The sequence below is a fragment of the Vombatus ursinus genome, unplaced genomic scaffold, assembly GCF_900497805.2.
Source record: "Vombatus ursinus unplaced genomic scaffold, bare-nosed wombat genome assembly UNPS02014909.1, whole genome shotgun sequence".
Classification (NCBI taxonomy): Eukaryota; Metazoa; Chordata; class Mammalia; order Diprotodontia; family Vombatidae; genus Vombatus; species Vombatus ursinus.
This window is the reverse complement of record NW_020954687.1, coordinates 2,214,753-2,229,668: the sequence shown is the minus strand read 5'-3', so window position 1 is coordinate 2,229,668 and position 14,916 is coordinate 2,214,753. Positions and strand designations below refer to the sequence as shown.

Genomic DNA, 14,916 nt, shown 5'->3' with positions numbered 1-14,916 from the left:
AAAAAAAAAAAAAAAAAAAAAAAAAAAAAAAAAAAAAAAAAAAAGAAAGAAAGAAACAAAATCAAACAAGAGAACTTTGGTGGTCATGTTGTCTACCCACCTTCTGTGACCATCAGAATTCTTTCTAGCGGGCACAAAAGCTGCCCATTGATGTGCTAACAGGAACCACACAGACTCCACTTCCCAGATTGGGGGTAAGAGAAGAAGAGAGTAGGTCCTCTTAGGGGAGACAATCTCTGCATTCTGTCATGGTTTGGGGCATTGTCCAGAACAGGGGAGGGGAACCTTCAGCCTCAAGGCCACATGTGCCCCTCTAGGTCCTCAAGTGCAGCCCTTTGACTGAATCCAAACTTCACAGAACAAATCGCCCTAATAAAAGGATTTGTTTTGTAAAACTTGGAGTCAGTTAAAAGGCTGCACCTGAGGACCTAGAAGGCCACATGTGGCTTTCATGCTGCAGGCTCCCTACCCCTGGTCTAGAAAAAAAATCTGGGTTCAGTTGCTTGGGCTAACTCAGTCACTCAAGAATATAATCTTTGAGTGGTAGGCCCATTGGCCAGACTTTGAGCCCGGTATCCCAGAGAAAAAAGGTGCTTTCCTTCCCAAGGTGAAGGTAACATGGCTTCCAGGTGAAGGCAATACTTTCTCACAAGAGCCATCAATTGCAAAAAGAATTTATGAGTGAGCCTATACTTTGGTTTCAGAATTTTAGGCCAATATGAATTTTTTAATTGAATTTTAAATTGGATTATCTAGCTAAACTTGCTAGTGAAAAACTGTCGCATTTCTATTGTCCATGTATTTCATGGAAATAGCTGTGATAAATATCATTAGGCTGTTGTTATTGTTATTTTTTTTTTTGAGGGGTTGGCTCAGTACCATGTTTTTTCTACATGGACTTGATTCAAAGTTTTAAATTTTTTTAAAGTTTTTTTTTTTAACATTTCACATGATCATAGATTTATAGCTGGAAGGAACCTTAGAGCTCCATGGAGTCCAACCCCTTCGTTTTGCAGATGAGGAAACTGAGGCACGAAGAATTAAGTGACTTGCTCAGGGATCCACAGCTAGTAAAAATGTTCGGTATGATTTGAACCCAGCTTTTCCTAACCTCAAGCCTAATACCCAATCTAGTATGCCTTGCTCAGTCTCATTCGGTATTATAACTTGTCTGATTTACCCTGTGCCACCTAAATGCAGAGTTCTCATTTACTGATGTCTTTTGGGGAAAAGGATACCACTACTGTGTACTCTGGTGATGCTGGTAGGAGAAACAGATGGAAAAGATGACATGGTCCCAAGACATGCTTGAAGAGAACAGCCTAGTCTAGGTAGGAGCAAGACAGCATACACACACACACACATACACACACACACTCATTTACTCTCACACATGTACACAGTGTACATACATACACACATACATGCCTACATGCACACATGTACACACTCATGTGCACACATGTGCATACACACATGTAAGCTTCCTTTGAAGTTTGGCTCTTTTCCCATCACCTGTAAACAGGCCTCCAGAGCAAGGATACACCTCCATCTGACAGAAGTTATCACTGAAGCACCATCATAGGGCATTGATCTTGGAAGCACAGGACTTGATTTCAAATCCCAACTTTGCTGCTTACCACCTTGTGCTGTGTGACCTTGGGCAAGTCACTATCTCTCTGGGTCTGAGTTTCTTCATGTGCAAAATGAGGGGGTTGGACTAGATGTCCTCCAAGATTCCTTCCATCTCTAGATCTTTGAGCTCACAGGTGAGCTCTGATTCTAGGAGGTGGCATTTAGAGTAGGAATGATGGGTGTAATTATCTCTTTGGGGGCTCTTGGCTGTGCCTTTGAGGAGATGGGCATCTCTCTCTGGAGGCTGACTGCCCCTCAGCTGTGGTGTCACTTCGATTGTGACTCAGGGCATCAAATTAATCCCCAACTGTATCAGGGTGTTGAGTCAGCAACGGCCAGCTCACTGATGCTGACTTTCTTTCCTACCAGCTACTGTCCTTTCCTGGGGCCTCTACTCTTTCAGCAAGAGCTTGGGCATCACTCGAAGAGTAGGCTTGCCATGAGATACATGTGGTAAACCTTAAAGCACCATCTATGTTGGTTATCATTATTAATGATAATAATGCTTAAGCTGTGGCAGCTGGTAATGGGCTTGAAGGTTTGCAAAGCAATTTTTCATGCATTAATCTCCTTTAATCTTCAAAACCATCCTCTGAGGTAGGTTGCCCAAGGATCATTAACCCCATTTGACGTAAGAGGCAGAGAAATTATGTGATTTACTCATATCACACAGGCAGTAGATGTCAAGGTCAGGATTCGAATTCATGTCTCTCCTGACTCCAAGTTCAGAGCTCTTTCCATCACACTGCATTGCCTTTCCAACACTCCCCAAACACCCAAATTTATTTGCATGTCATTTGCATAGCAAGCTAAGATTAATACCTCACGTTCACACAGCCCTTTCTATTTTACAAAGTCCCTTCCTCACAATAGCCCCACAGGAAGATATTACAAGTATTACCCCCAATTCATAAACAAGAAAACAGTTTCCTAAAGGTTAAGTGATTTGTTCCAGGTTACTTTTGTAGTAAGTAGTTGAGCCAGATGCCCTTAATCTTAATCTAATGCCCTGCCCACTATGTGATCTGCCATAGTCTTTCATGTATTCTTAATTTTAGTGACAAAATATGTGGCTATTCTTTTACTCCAGTCTTGCTTCTTCCCTTTTGTTTGGTCATTCTCTTCCTAAGTCAGTTTGGGCTGAATCAGTGCAGAGAAGGAGCTGGTTAGACATTATCTACCTGCCCCTCCTCCCCCTACCTCCTCTGTCTGAAATCCTAATAAAGAGGAGTAGGAGAAAAGGTTGGGCTTAGGCAGCAATCAGCCAGCCTTTATTGAGTATCTACTGTGTGCCAAGCCTTGTAAAGTTATAGCCCACCTCGTGCTATTAATTATACGGAGAAAAGTTACACAAAGCAATGAAAGAGGTAGTTATCGCCATAGGAGCAATCTTATAGAAATAGACATTTGATGAATGGGATTATGGTAGAGTTTCACAGCTGCACAAGGGGGTGTTAATAATATTATTGGGAAACACAATCAGTCTCATTAACCATTTTTTTAAATCTGAAAAAGAAATGGGGGTTTTAGTGGACGTCAAGCTCAATGTGAGTCACCATTATTTGGCAGTCAAAAAAAATGGGATCTTAGGCTGGACAAAAATGGTGATAGCCCCTTGCACTCTGCTTCTGTGAGACCTCACCAAAAAAGATGTGTTCAGTTTCTTAGTGTCACATTTTAGAAATGATGTAGAAAAGCTGGAGAGTGTCCAGAGAGGGGCAGCCACATTGATGAAAGTCCTTGTGATCATACTGTATAAGGACCAGTAGAAGTAACTGGGGATGTTTAGCCTAGCGAAAATACCTTGCCCCAGGTGGTACAGTGGATGGAGCACGGGACCTGGAGACAAGGAGACTTGAGTTCAAATATTCAAATACTCAGATACTTAGTAGCTGGGTGACCCTGGGTAAGTCACTTAACTTCTGTCTGCCTCAGTTTCCTCATTGGCAAAATGAGGAGGAGAAAAAAATAGCACATACTTCCCAGGATTGTTATATGGGGATTGAATGAGAGAATAACATGTAAAATGCTTTGCAGACCTTAAAGCCACTATATAAATGCCAACTATGATTGTTTATTTGACCCTAAAGGAGAGAATGAGAATCATCTATCTGGATGTTGAAGCAATATCGTTAGGATGATCATTTATTTATGTGTTATTGAGTGGATTCTTGTGCAGGTATCCATCAACCTGTCAACAAGCTACATATTAAGGTGCTCCTATATACCAGGCACTGGGTGTACAAAGACAGAGCACAAACCCTTTGAGGGCAGGCATTTTTTTTCCCCTGTTATGTCCTCAACACTTAGTGCAGTGTTCAGCACATGGTAAGTGCTTAATAAACATTTGTTGATTGATTGACTATAGGTGGAGATGATATGAGCTGAGTAAGTAAATTCAAGGTATGGGTTAGATTGGATGGTATCTGAGATTGCTTCTAAATGTGATTCTGTGAGCCTTATACTGAGAAGCAACCTCAGATGCCATCCAATCTAGACAATTAGGGTAGCAAGGTGGTGCAGTAGTTAGAGTGCTGGGCTTGGAATCAGGAAGATTCATCTTCCTGAATTCAAATCTGGCCTCAGACACTTACTAGCTGTGTGACCCTGGGCAAGTCACTTAACCCTATTTGCCTCAGCTTCCTCATCTATAAAATGAGCTGGAGAAGGAAATGGTAAGCCACTTAGTATCTTTGCCAAGAAAACCCCAAATGGGGTCACAAAGAGTCAGACATGACCGAAAAATAACTGAACTGGATAGAGCTGGAGTTGATACAGTATATGCCTGTGCTAGAAACCTTGAAGGGAAGGTGTAGGGGGTGGAGTCATTGAGATAGAAACCACCTCAGTCTTCAAGGTACAACTAATTCTGTGCCTTTTCTTTTATCTTTGGGGGAAAAGGAGAGTGTTGAGAGAATCTTGTGAGAAAGGTTTATGAATCGCACACTTAACTTCTGTGGAATAGACAGCGTATGTGTATGCCTGCACTTTGGAAGACTTAGGTTCCTGAAAATATCCATGTTGAGTGCTTTGCTGAGGTGTGTGACTCTGTAGGGAAGAGCAGGGTGTGTCCTGCTGGTAGCCTGTTTAGCAGGCCACACCTTGCTAGCAAAAGCTTCTTTTCAAATGGGCTAATCACTGGGGCATACACACACACTCAAACACACACACATTCTTTTCATCTGGATCTGCCAATAGGCAAATAGGCTGCTGCTCATTGTGTAACCAGAGACCTGGGGTGGAAAATGGCCAAGAGCCCCTGAAGTGTTGGCCAACACAGGGGCATGTTTTACTTAAATAATTCCAATTGGATGGGTCAGAGGGCAAAGGAGAGAGGAGTATCTGGTTCATTGCAGATGGGAGGAAAGGATCTGATCTGTTTCAAGAGTCAGTTGATAATATCCTTGTAAACTTGCCAAGTCAACAGGGCCACCCCTATTTCCATCAGTGCACCAAATTTGTGTTGGAGCCACCTATGCCACTGAGACTGGGAGACCCCAAGTTCTGCCTACAGTCCACACAAAGCATCTGCCCACGACACACATGTTTTCAAGACAAGTCAAGCTAACAAGTATTATGGAGCATCAGCACTGTATTAGGCACTATAAGAGATGTGGGAAAAGTGTCTTTGCCTATGGGGAGTTTAGAATCTAATTGGGAAGATGGGGTGTACCTGCATGAAACAGAGAACAATACAAGGCTGTTTACCACTGAGTTTTTATTTATGCAATACAGACTCCGTTTGTAGGGATTCTGAGAAGGGAATGATCAGTAAGGTTCTTAGGGTTAGCCAGGAGAAGCTTCCTGGAGGAAAAGGATGAACTGTGAGATTGGATGAGCAGAGGGGAATGAGAAGGTATTCGTCAGGATTGATGAACACCATGAGCAGTGATGGAGTTAGGAGTACGAATGGTTAATGAATGGTGAGGAGAAAGAATGGGAAGTCTGAAGAATGTGGGTCAGGAAGGTTCAAATTCTGTCTCAGACACTAGCTATGTCATTATGGGCAAATCACTTAACCGTTATTGGTTCCATTTTCCTTATTAGTAAAAATTGGACTGAGATACTACTATTTTGAGGAGAGTGGCTTTGTAAAGCAAAATGCATCATGAGCCACTCTGGTTCATCTTTCCACTCCTAGAAGAAACTGGGGTGGGGGTGGGGGGAGAGAGAGTAAAGAAGGCATATGTTTACAGGGATAGAATCAGATGGCCACGAGGAACTAGGAAAACAGATAAGTAGAAGGCTAGAGCTAAGAGAAGGACAAAAGGGATAGCTGAAGGAGAGCTCTGTGTTAAGGAGTGACTCAGAAAGGCACCAAGCTTAGCCATGCTGGACTCCATGCCTCCTTGAAGACTGCTCTGATAACTCTGGGTTGAATAAACACATGTCCATGAACATAGCATTGGGCTCCCTCAAGGGTCCTCCAAACCATTGCACCTCCAGCTAGAACTGCACCCTCTCTGAATAGCCTAGCTTTATTCCCAACAAAGTGCAATTCTCTGGTTAAGCTCACCATGCCACTACTAGGATGTCCTGATCCTTGGCTTTCCTGGAGGCTGCTGTGTCACGTGAGCATATATGAGAACCAGACGGGTGTGTGTTTTTTTGTTGTCTTTTGTATTCAAAAGTGACGCTATAGAGAATGATCGATATCTGTGTGTGGGAGTGGGACTGGAAAACCAAGACCTAGCCAACAGGTCTTTTTCCCAGATGAATGTTGAACACTGACATACGCTAGCTTTTGATTTCCAGCTTGAGCTACTGTTTTCTGAGCTTCAGCCTGTCCAGGGCTCAGGCATGGGCAGAAGTCTTTACTCACAAGAGCCCCTATGTCTCTGGATCCTAAAGGCTGTTCAGAGTTACTGTGGTTTCATGACTATGCAGAAGGATCCACAATGGAAAAGAAGAATAAGGGGTAGACTATTGGACTTTGGACATGGGAAGGCCTGTGTTCAAATCCTGAATCTGATATGTGCTAGCTAAATGACCTCGGGCAAGTTTACATCTTCTCAGAGCCTCAGCATGCTCCTCAGTTTAATGGGAATAACAAAACTAGTAGGATCTGCCTCAAAGGTAGCATGGTGGCGGGGCTAGAGGTCCATCGGGGTTTGGAGTCAAGGAGTCCATGTTCTGCCTCTGACATATATTAGCTGTGTGACCTTGGGAAAGTTACTTAGCCTTTCGGTGCCCACAGAAATCCTCTGAGGCTCTAAGAGGATTTGCATCAGTAGAAGGAGTTTCTATATCAGTAGTTTCCTGCTGTTCAGTCATTCAGCTCAGTCATTCTGTCGTGTCTATACAGAGACAAATAAGAAACAACACAATACAAAGCTATCTAACAAATGAATACAACGTGTTCACTTATGCAACACAGACTCTATTTGCAGAAATGATCCTGGGACAAGTTGCTATTGTCTTTTTCGTTGAATATAATTATGGCTTTTATTTTTGGTGGTGCCATTTTGCTTGAAGTTCTACCTTCTGTTTCTTCTTCCCCCTTCCTCACAGTTTCCTCTTATTTCAACTCCCTGTGGGATAGCTGCCCAAGCCTCCTGTTCCTCTTTGTCCAGTCTCTGTAGATACCCCTACCTAAGGAAATTCGTGACAATGGACATCAGGGCCAGAAGGACCTCACGGTTGGGGATCCCATCCTGCTGATCAGTGTTGTTGAGAGGAATATTGGTAAAGCTGTCTGAGAAGCCATTAGGTGTCAAAACAAAATACTATCTAAAAAACTCCATAAAGAATGAATATATGTGTGTGAGGAATGAGGAGAGAGAGAGAAGAGTTCTGGAGAGGCAAGTTAAGATTGTTCAGCTCTAATGGAGCCTGAAAACAATCTTCCTTTTCCCATGATCCCCATCTCCAGATTCTTAGGCCACGTTTGCCCACAAAAGGACAGAGTTACTCTGAGGACCGTTCCAATCATAAGCTTTCAGTCAAACCAGTTAGCCTGGTTCATCTCCTGGGGGCTGCAGTTATAAAAAGCAGACACTGCCGTTGTCTTTACTATCACATCCTACATAACTACCCCGTATTTATTCCTTTCAGGGAAGTGGAGATAGCTGGGACTGTTATACATTCACATGCTTCATATAGCCCCCAGCATGGCATGACAATGACATCATATCCTGTCTGCCAGCCTCACAGAGAAGAAGGGAAACAACCATTTATGACATGCCTACTATGTGCCAGGTTTTACAAATATTATCTGATTTGATCCTTACAACAACCCTGAGAAATAGGTGCTATTGTTATCCTCATTTTACAGTTGAGGAAACTGAGGCAGATAGAAGTTGAGTGACTTGCCTAGTGAGATTCAAACTCAGGTCTTCTTGACTTTAGACCTGGAACTCTTTATCCGCTGCACCATCTAGTTGCCTCTCTCAAAAGCAAACATGTCATACCACTATGTACCTCTTAGGATACTGCTGATCTGATCTCAGGGTCATAGTCACAGATATAGTCAATACACATTTATTAAGCACCTACTATGTGCTAGTCATTGTTTTAAACTCTGGGGACAAAAATAAGAAAAAAAAAGCTAATCCTGGTTCTTGAGGAGCTTCCAGTCTAACAGGGGAAGACAATACACAGGGAAGCTAAAAAACCTTCCAGAGAGGCCCATTGGTTTGAGATTAAGGCAGCATGAGAAGATGCTGTCTTCACCCCGACCCACATGGGCCTTTTCTCCAAATATTGAGCTCTGAGGAAGTGGAAATCCTTAGATTTCCAAGATGCCACTATCATTACAGCCTTTGAGAAGAAAGCTGGGAAAGTTGAATGTGGCAATTATCACAGATTTCAGATGGATTAGATAGCTGTCTGAGCTAGGCAAGGCCTGGGTAAAAACCTCTCAGCCTTGGTTGTGAACCTAAGATTCATCACGTCTCTATATGAGCACTGGGCCTGTCTGAACAGATCTCCTGGGTCCCTCCAGGCTTGAGCATTGATGGACATGAGGTTAAAGAAAAGGAAAATTTTTCTTCTTACATTTATGATTTTTATGCCAATATACGGCCTGAACAAAATTGGTCAACTTCTGTTCTCAGGGATGGACGGCCACTTCCCATGGCTCAATATAACTCCAACAGTGATCATTAAACAGCTACTATGTATAAAGCACTGCACAATATGCTAGGGAAACAAAAAACCAAAATGGTCCCTACCCTCAAAGGGCTTTAGATACCAGTGCTCATGATGTTCCAAGCAGCTCAGCTTGCCTTCTTGGGAATTGGTGACATCATCTATGTCACTAGGGGTCATGGCTGTGTTGGGTGTAAGTGTGGCTTCACAGCTGGCTGTCTACTTTTCTATCCCTAATCACCCAGGTCCTCTGTCTTATAGGCCATCAGAATAGTGCCTAATCAATTAGCAAGCATTTATTAAGAAGGCAATCCCAAATCTCAAGGAGTTTATATTCTAATTGTCCAGATTCCTTGTATGTAGTCCACACATGCTGTGACCTAGAAGGGTGTTTAGCTACTTCTCTTATCACTCAGAAGACCAAAATTGGAATGAGAGGCTTGCTCAGAGAGGATGAGCACATGGAGTTCTCAGAGGGTTGTCAGAGATGATTTTCCCCAGGTGCCACTGACTGAAAACAATGGAATTCCCTATTGCATTTTCATTAAAAGCTTTTAATACCCAGTGCAGGAGTTGTTGGCTTTCCTTCCAGCCACCTGCTCCCAGGAGAGGAATGGAGAAGGAGGGTGTGGCTGCTGGCTGGTATGACTCTCACAGGCCTGGAAGAGGACAAATTGTATATTTTTTTGCTTACCATTTGCAGAGCAGTCACTTAGAATCCTAGAATGCTAGAGCTGGTCCAGTCCTCTCATTTCATAGAAGAGGAAACTGAGGCATAGATGAGTGAAGTGGCTTACAAAGGATTACAGTTAGTGGCAAATCTTGGGCTAGAAGCCAAGACTTCAGATGGCCATGGCCCTGGATCCCTTCCAGCAGACTATATCACACTTCCACTCAATGTCCAAACATTCTGGAAATCCCCAGGCCCTGATCTTTGCTTCTCTGGCTTTTGTTTCTTCTCCTTTATCATCTTTAGTGACATGATGGTGACAGGTTGTGTAGACCCAGACTGGGAAAGAAAACTGGACACTGCCTGGGTATATTCAACCCTGGATGCAGCCCTGTGCCTGAAAGCTTTAGAGCTGGGAAGGACATTCGAGGTCAACTAGTGCAACTCTCTCATTTTACAGATGAGGAAACTGAGGACTAAGGAAGTTAAGTGACTTGCCCAAGATCAGACAGATAATATATTTCAGAGGAAGGATTGGAACCTAGATCCTCTGATTCTAGAGTCAGCATGCATTCTACTACACGACAAAGAGAGAGATGAGACCATCAATTACAAGTAAGGCTAACAGTTTGTGGCTTCTGAATTTTGGATTCAGCTTCTGGTTTTGGAACCCATCATCCAACCCTCCAGGCTGCTGATGCCTGGGAGTTGAAGCCACAGCTTCGGTCTCGTGTTTCTCTACGCAGATAGCTAGAGATAAGACTCTCCCACAGGAGATCAAAGGGGAAGAGGATGAATGAGAGAGCCACAGGTGAGTTGGTCTGGAAGGGAGAATTACCTGGTGATTACCTAACCCTGGCACATACGCTGGGTGGGAGGGCGAGTTCTGGGCTGCCGCACTTGGCCCCGGCTCATCTTCGAGAAGGTGAATTCTAAGTCAACACCGGTGTGGAGAAATTTTCTCAGGCAGGATTTTGATGCTTCAGTCTGAGAGCAAGTCGGAGCAGATCTGATCCAGAGAAGCCTTGAAAGCTCATGGGAAAAAAGTGGTGGACAGCTGGGTTCCCAAAGCCGCCAGCTTTGTAGGGCTCCTCCTTGTGGAACTTGGCTCCTGGGTGTTAAAATGGAATCTGTTCAGTGTCTCATTGTCCTTTGTTCTCTAAGATGACGGGATTATTTCTCATACCAAGCTTCCCACAGCTGTCATCTGTGTCATTAAAAGCGAGGAACGCTTGAATTGCCTCATTCACACCCCCTACAAGCCCACCTCATTGCAGCCAAGATGCCCAAACAAGGAGAGGCTATGGTTAGCCTCCATCAGTGAGTGTCCTTCAGGGTGGCCAGTCCAATGACTAAGCTATCTTCCCTTGGGAGGTCTCCCCAAGGATCTGCCTTGCAACCTTCCATATCCTTTAAGTAAAGATGTATATCTTCTAAATAGGAAGGGGCAGAATATCAGAGCCATAATCCACACTCCAGCACTCTAACTCTTATATTCTCCATTTTCAAGGGCAGTGAGCCCACATTGGTAGCCAGCTTCCTGCTCTTTCTGAAGGGACACCCTGTCTCACTATTACCTTTTTTCCTCAGCTATCCACCTTAGCTTTCTCATCAGAATCATCATAAATCTCTCCAGGGCTCTGATAGCAAAACCCATCTGTTCCTGCCAGATGCCAGGGTTGGGGTGGGTAATAGTAATGGGGATAACAGCAATTTGGTGGGTCTGATTTCCATAGGCTTCACCAAAGGAAGGGGTCTTGAGAGGACCATTCTCTGCTACATCCTTGTTAGACTTTGGGAATCAATGTAAGTAGGACTCACTGAAATCACCTTGGATGGATTGATTCTGCCATGATGAATCTGCTCAAATCAACCCAATCAACAAACACTTATTAAGCACCTACCATGGCAGGTGTTGGGAATACAATGACAAACAGTCCCTGTCCGCATGGAGCTAATGTTTCACTAGGGAATGCAACATGTAAATAGACAAACAATTGCAAGATAATTTGAAGGGAGAGAGAACACTGATGAGTAAGAGGGATCAGGAAAGGTTTCCCATTGGAAGTGATCCCTGAGCTAAACTTGGAGGAAGCTGGTGATTCTAAGAGCCAAAGAAAAGGTAGTATATTTCAGGTGTGGGAGACAGTAAAGACCCAGAAATGGCAGATGGAATGCTTAACTTGAGGAATAGAATTAGGTCAGTTTGGTTGGAACACAGAGTTCAGGGAGGGAGGAAAATATGAAATTAATCTAGAAAAATAGCCTGGGATCAGATTGTAAAGGGCTTTAAATGCTAGGCTGAGGAGGGGTGTCTGTTTTTGTTTTTTGTTCTAAATCTTAGAAGCAATAGGGAGAATTTTAGAGCAGAGGTCAGACCTATACCTTAGGAAGATTATCCGGTTAGCCATAGATTGGAGAGGAGGCAATACTGGAATCAGGTAGAGTAATTAAGAGACATTTATCATTTTTATTTTCCAGAGAAGATCTTGAAGCAATTAACTGAGCAGGAGAGGTACATAAATGGAGAAGAGGGGAGATATTGGAGAGATGGGATCAACTAGTTTTGGCAACTGAATGGAGTTGGAGGTAGTGGTGGTAGTGGTTTACTGGCTGCTGGTTTTCTTGCTTCACTGAGGAATTCTTGAACTCAGGACCCAACTTACAGATTGTTTATTCCATTTGGTTTATCCTAACACATCCATGAATTTGAGCTTTGGGTCACTAGCCTTCCATTGTGTTTCTCTTCTCATTTCCAAATCAATCAAGACACATTTATTAAATACATACTGCGCACCAGGCATGCTCCTAGGCTCTGGGAATACACAAAAGGCAAGGAGCTTACATTTTAATGTCTGAGAAGGAAAATAATCTGGTAGAGAGGATTGGGAGAAACCATGTCTCTAAGTGGGAGGAGGAAAGCAACACCCATGGAAGAGTAAATCCTGGATTTATCGATCAGGAATCAAATCTTTGAGTTTAGGAGACAGGGTAGAAGGTGAAGGGAGGAGCCTTAATTTCAAGACCAAAGGTTTTCATGTACAGTTCAAATAATGAATATTAATGACTATGTTTTGACTCAGCTTGACCAGGACCCAGCACAGTTGTCTTAGAGGCTGGGTAAATTTTCTCTCTTGGAAGGCCAATGTGAGGATGGAAGAGTGCTGATGCATCCTGGGACCTCACCACAATGAGGAAAGATCCTTGAGCATGGCCATTGTCTCATACAGCTTTTGTATTGCCTAGGCATGTAATAGAGGATCAGTTAATATTTGTGGAATTGAACCATGGGCTGAGGCTTATACTGAGGATCAGAGTCCATGGTATAAGAGGAGACATCCTTCCCTCCAAGGACTTTGCCTTCTTATTGGAGACAGAGGAAATAAACGCATCCCCCACCCCACTCCCAGATGGAGCACTGAGGAACAACTTTTGTTAATAAGAGGAACAAGGAAAAATTAAAAATTTTTATTTTTAAATATTCAAAATCAGGAGCAGCTAGGTGGTACAATGGATAGAGCACTGGCCCTAGAGTCAGGAGGACTAGAGTTCAAATCCAACCTCAGACACTTACTAGCTGTGTGACCCTGGATAAGTCACTTAACCCTGATTGCCCCTCCCCCAAATCCACTGGAAGCCTAAAAGCCTGGTCTGCTCTGAGGCAGTTTGGCCATGGCACTATTGGGGTTCTTATTTTCATTATAGAAGATACTAGAACAGCTAGGGAAAGGGGAACACAGGCCCTCAGGGACCCCTCCTCTGCCACTCAAGAAGACTGGGCAGGGCTGTGCCTGGTTCCTATCTGTTCTTGTACATTGGTCACTGGCTCATCCTAAATCCTGGGTGGGGGATCATTTTCCATTATCTAATTGGTATCTGTCTCCCCTACTGAAAGTAAAAATTCTTCCACCTCCTACTTCATGGGGTTGTTGTGGGGGGAATGCTTTGTAAACAATTTTTTTTTTTGCTTTATGTTGAGGCAATCAGGGTTAAGTGACTTGCCCAGGGTCACGCAGCTAGTAAGTGTCATGTGAGTAAACACTTTTGTAAACCTTATGAAGTATAACATCAGTGAGTTGCTGTTATTATTAGCCACATTTTTTCCCCCATTAAAGTCCCACTCTGATGCCTCATCGCTTTACTTTTCTGGCCTCAGTTGCCTCATCTACAAAAAAGCTATTTGTAGAAGGGTTACCATGACAGTTGTATCTGCAAAGTGCTCTGTAAACTGTAAAGTGCTTTATGAATGTCGGTGGTTGCTACTATTGTTATATGATTATTCATCTTTTCCTCATCTTTTTTCTTTTTTTTCTTTTGAAGGAGGATGAAATGACTTTTAATAAGGATAAGTAGGATGTTTTCTAATTACCATTGCAACCCAACATTTCTGTTTATAAATAATTTGTGGCAAGGAAAGGGAAAGACTGTCTCACCTGGAGGAGCCAGACGTGAATGGAGGGAGCTCTCACTAAGGAGAGGCTGGCTAGGATTGCTTTTAGAAGGATGACGCAGACATATTGAAGAGGGGAAATGAAGCACTTTGGGCTTGTCTATAGCTTCATCATCTTTTATGAGATTCACGGAAAAGTCCTGGGCCAAATCACTATCATGCTATTTTTTTTTATGTTTAAAATTCTGTGGACTCTCAGGCAGGCTATTAAGACTAGTAGGCACCACTAGGTAGGTGGCATCTAATCTCAACAATCAGGAAGAGCCTGAACTTCCCCATTGACAAGGTAAATGCCTCCTGGGTAACATGAGGTTGCATGGGCCACTTTTTGACCCAGTGAAGTGATCAATCCCTTCTTTTCTCATTGCTATCTGCTTTGGGAAAGTCACCTCACCTGTCTTGAATCTGTGTCTTCCTTGTAAAATGAGGATATCTATAATTTGTATTACTTACCTCATAGAGTTGGTAGGAAGATGAAATGAAAAGTAAAGCACTTTGCAAACCTTTAAACTCTATAGCAATGTCACCCATGACAACCTTTGATTGTCAGTTCTAATGATGGGGATGCAGAAACATGGATAATCCCCAAATACTTTTTTGTTCCACCTTGTCATCTATCATAAGATCATTTTGTAACAATTTTATTTTCCTAATTCTGTTTGGTTCAGGATGGTATGAAGTAGGCTTCTATTCCTCAAGCAGGGAGGAGTAGGAGACCCAGATTTGAATCTCATCTTCAACCCTAAATTAGCTCTGTGACTCTGGGTAAATCCCCAGATTACTTCCCCAGGCCCCAGATAGATACCATACTGGTAAAGTGGGAAAGGTAATATATACACTAACTGAATTATAGGTTTACTATAGTAAAAGTGCTTTGTAAACCTTAAAGTGCTCCAGGAATGGAAACTATTATTATTCTAAGGGGAGGTCGTTTAAATGCTTGATGGATATTAAGGGAAGCTAGATTGGTATTAGCCATAAGAACTCTAAGATTTGGAGGGTCCTTAGAGATCATCTAATCCAGGGGTGGGGAACCTGCAGCCTCAAGGTCACATGTGGCCCTCTAGGTCCT

General features: G+C 43.0%; 1 protein-coding gene across 1 annotated transcript in view; it reads left to right on the top strand.

The window, feature by feature from the left end:
• The window catches only part of PKP1 (plakophilin 1), a 74,619-nt gene that overhangs the window by 33,101 nt on the left and 26,602 nt on the right, over window positions 1-14,916 (top strand). The gene's annotated exons all lie outside the window — the stretch shown is intronic.